General features: G+C 43.3%; 1 long non-coding RNA gene across 1 annotated transcript; it reads left to right on the plus strand.

The window, feature by feature from the left end:
* Window positions 1–1,796: 1,796 nt before the first annotated feature.
* On the plus strand, window positions 1,797–2,863 carry LOC306936325. Its single transcript, XR_013791479.1, has 3 exons — window positions 1,797–1,923; window positions 2,020–2,088; window positions 2,722–2,863. It is a non-coding gene; the product is annotated as an uncharacterized lncRNA (long non-coding RNA).
* The last annotated feature ends 1,865 nt before the right edge of the window (window positions 2,864–4,728 follow it).

A 4,728-nucleotide genomic window follows, 5' to 3' on the forward strand; every position in this document is an offset into this window, starting at 1 on the left:
TAAAGATACATGGCAGTTAATTACAAAAAAAAATAAACGTTTTTTTAAAGGATTGACGAAGGTCCTTGACAGACATTATTGCAGGATGCAGGTGTGGTTTAAATCCTACTCTACCAACACACTGAGCTGAAAATTAGGTGTGCAAAAGACTTGCGTTTAGTGTGTTAGATTTTATAATGTATAGATGGATTAGTGATATCTATTCTTTTTTTCCTCCTTAAAGGGGCAGGACACCCCATATCACCTTTTCTAGGATTTTAACAAGTATAAATGTGTAACTTGTCATAGGGAGCAATGATATGATACAATTTCCTCATAGTCTTGTGGACTCAGAGCTTTCTGCTGTTTCTGTAGCTGTTTTGGTGTACTTCCGGTTTTTGTGTGGAAAATAAATCTTTGGCGCCACTCATTACATATTTTATCAGACCGTACGAGGGGTGCAGCGTGACGTAATCGTATTTGCCTTACGGGGCGGAGTCAGTCGAGTGAAACAGCGACAGAAAAGCTGTCCGCCTCAAAAATGCGACTTCTGAAATCAAAATGAAAACTAGGTATTGTAGGAAAAAATAAAATACAGATTCCGCAAACAAGCCGTCAGAGTTTTGAATCGAGGATCTACTTTTCTCCTCCCGTGTACGGCTCGCCCTGTCCGGCTACGAGCCGTCCCTCGTCACAGCAGCCTGGCTCCCTGCTTCCTGGTTTACCTGGCTGAACACAACAACACACTTTTCCTACCACTGCCGCGATGGGCCGTTCGTGTTCTTTCTTTGAATGCAAGGCCACCACGGGACTCCATGCCTTCCCCAAGAATCGTGATATAATCGTGTTGTGGTTGAGAGCGATGGGTCGGTCTGTGACCACCACCAACACCATGGGAATGTTCGCTTGTAACAAGCATTTCAGCCCCGAAAGTTACGAGAACTATGGAATATTCCAGATGGGGTTGATTGTCTAAAGTCAGCTACGAGTCAAAGCAGATGCTGTACCGAACGCTGCATATTTTGCCCTGCCTTCAAATTCAGTAAGTTCATTTTGTAACCTTCATTATTTGAGTTGGAGAAGTATTTATCAGTAACGCCAACGATAAGTCATTTCCCCATAAAAAATACACTACACACGTTGTGAGCTGTGCGGGGAACACACGCATGTGAGTTTAGAGACAGATGAAGCAGGGACCCCTTAGCTGAGAGAGAGATGAAGCAAGGACCCCTTAGCTGAGAGAGAAATGAAGCAGGGACCCCCTTGCTCAGAGAGAGAGAGATAGATGAAGCAGGGACCCCTTAGCTGAGACAGATGAAGCAGGGACCCCTTAGCAGAAAGAGACATGAAGCAGGGACCCCTTAGCTGAGACAGCCTGAGAGAGGCAAACGTTTTTTGTGCTGTGTAAATTCATGTTTATTTGTTTATTTACACATTATCCTTTCTATTAATATGTTGGATTCATATATCTTAGTCCTCAATATAGTAAACGTGACCCTGGGGTCTGTAGCCTACTTGTGATCTCCCCCTGCTCTACACAAACCTCTTTGCAGAAAATAGCTGATCTACAAGCTTATTGCCAGAATAACCAGAATGGGTTACCATTGGCTGGGGTACCAAAACGTTCCTATCACAAAGATTTGGTGGCCTCCCAGTGGTAACTCTGAGAACCCCTATCTTGATTTGTCCTGAACCAATGCAAAATATGAGCATGAACAAACGTTTTTGTGAGCTGATATATGTATTGTATTGTCTTGTCATGTTTTCTATCATTGTCAAAAGTGTCAGCTGATCAGGTATAATTGTATTTACAACAGCCTAAGGCATGCCAGGACATGGGGTGCCAGACAGAACCCACTACCAAGGAGGTTGGGTGCCAAACCTCTCCTAGCACTAGAGATATTGGTTTTCAACACCACAAGAAGCCAGAACGAAGAAGCAAGAGTGAGTTTCATATTGTACCCATACGATACCATATTCATGTTCCAACTAATGTCTTGATTTGTGTGTAATGCCCCTTTGTAATGTCTACTGTCATAGCTACTCAAGTCATCTTGCGTGTCAAGGAAAAAGCATCCAGCACTGATCCTGCAATAACACTTGTACAAGGTAGGGCTGTGCCATATCTATCTATCTAATAAATGCAAGTCTGTCTGTACGTCTGTGTGTAATCCACGTAACTCGAGAACCGTTTGCCCCACCGGCTTCAAATTCGACACACGCGTGCCACACCACCACAGGGGGTGCAGTGCCCGATGTCGAGTCGGTCGGACCCACGGTTGTCCAGAACCGCCCCAAAAAGGCCTCTGGCCGGGCTCTGGACAGGGCCCCTGCCCAGGGTCCATATATGGAGCTGGCCTGTTCTGACACCATGCTGACGTCTGCATATACTCCATATTTGGGTATGCCTGACAAATAACTCCATATATGGGCATAAAAGGGACACAGACATAATATCTGGGTGGGGCATGCATTTCCAACTTGCATAATTCGAAGTAGGCCAGTGCCCAACGGGCCTCGATATTATGGGCCACTGCTGTGTCTGTCTGTCTGTCTGCCTGCCTGCCTGCCTGCCTGCCTGTCTGTCTGTCTGTGTCTCTAATTTTAACTTCTGGGTCCAAAATGAACTGGAGATTATCTTTGTACCCTGGTGGTGTGCAGTTTTCATTTTTCATATACTGGTAAATATGAATGAAGGCAACGTTTCACTCTTTCTAATGTTGGACTTTAATCTTGTATTAGTTCTACCGCTGGCAGCCTCCACTCCAATTTCGACTCCAGCCTCCAGTTCCGACCTCTCTTCACTTGCCTCTCCTGCCAAAAGGCCAAGAACAGAGGACGACCCTGACTATCGGCTAGAGGAGACGGGCTCTTCAGCTTACAATGACAGGTAGGTCTCAATATTAGTAGTATAGTATCATTTCACTTTTCATGGAGCAATGACATGTTTTACTTGGGGGTCATCAATATGTCCATACACAGACAAATGTGTCCGTGCCATGGCAAGACTTCTTTGAAGAAATCTTTAGATTTATACACATTATAATGTTCTTATTTTGATCACAAGACTCAATTACTGAGTGTTCTCGGAATATGTATTTTGAGCAATTGTTTTCTAACTTTTTATTTGCAAGGACCCTCTTAATTCAGACCTGTAATAGGGCTAGCTCTTTATGTGTTTGTCCACTCATTTTGTATGTCCATGGCAAAATTAAAATTGACAATGTCCACCCCATGCCACCATGGCGATGACCCTAGCCGCAATTTGCAACTCTAGATTTATTTTATAATGGGATGAATCTAGAGTTGCAATACCCTCCATTGATTCCCCATTCATCCAATTTGCTTTTGCGACCTGCTTGTATTAACCCATGTAGACCTGAGGAAGATTCTACAAATGCCTTCTAAATTCTGACATTTTCATGTCAAGGACCCCCCCAAAAAATATGCAATTGGCCGCCGACCCCCATGTGAAAATATGTTGTTCCAGCCAGGCACTCCCCAGAGGCAAAGATTTGAGTTAACATTCGCTGTGAAAGAATATATATTAAAGATTTTTCAAAAATGGCAGATCTACAAGCTCGTAGCGCGGCACCAAGTGCCACGCTAATTGGCCTTGATGAAATGGGTTGAAAACCCATGCTCTACACCAGTGGCTCCCAAACTGTGGTGCGTGCACCCCATGTGGTGCGTGAGCGCCTTCTAGGGGGTGCACGACATGAAAAGTAATGGTGCTATATGGTTTTATTTTAAATAGTGTGTATGTATATGAATATATTATTCCAATATATGGCAAGTATATGCCGAACATAGCCTATGCTGCATATATGCCATATTCAGATTCATATATGTGGATAAATAGGAAATATGTCTCTATATAGCTGCTTAGGGATGTCCCGGTACACTTTTTTTCGCTTCCGATCCGATCCCGATACCTCAATTTCTGTTAGCCGATACCGATACCAGTGTTGTGATCTCACGTTTTGTTTATAGCTATATATCTCGTGTTGTGTTCATAGCAGTCTCTTCACTCATATAGTGCACTTGCAGTTTGGGCAATTCCAAAGCAAACTCCACATGTCCCAACATTTTATTTACCTGCCATAGTGTCAACCCCTTACCCGTGTGTCGGATCGGCGGTTAGACTAGCATATTCACCGATACCTATGACAAATACGGGCCGATCCAATACTTCTCCCGATACCGATACAGTATCGGGACATCTCTGTAGCTTATGCAATTTGTATTTCCATGTTGGGGGGGGGGTCAGCTAAGTCGGGAGGTAACGGGGTGCGTGGCCAAAAAGGTTTGGGAACTGCTGCTCTACACCAAACCTCTTCACCAAAAATAGCTGATCTACAAGCTCACTTTGCAGCTTGACCTTTGTGAGCTTGTACATCTGCTATTTTCTGCTAATGTCAGAAGTCACTGCAGATTGGGGTAACTTCAGTGCCTCCTGCCTGTCAGGGAGAAACCACCTAACTCCAAAATGTTAATTTATCTGGAAATTAAAAATATACATTTTCCAGAAAATAAAGAAAACAGTGCAATACTGCCTCATCAACATTGGTATTGTGACTTTATATATTGTCAATTACTGTTTTAGCAGGCAGTTTGAAACGCCTTTTTATTACTTTAATTTTTTAACCAACACACAGACGTAAAGGGTGTTCAATAGAATTGATTTATGAAAAAAGAAAATCAAAAACCTAAAATGAAATTAGGTGGTTTGCACTGGTTTCCTCCGGA

Source organism: Electrona antarctica (genome assembly GCF_951216825.1).
Source record: "Electrona antarctica genome assembly, chromosome: 2".
In the NCBI taxonomy this organism is placed as follows: domain Eukaryota; kingdom Metazoa; phylum Chordata; class Actinopteri; order Myctophiformes; family Myctophidae; genus Electrona; species Electrona antarctica.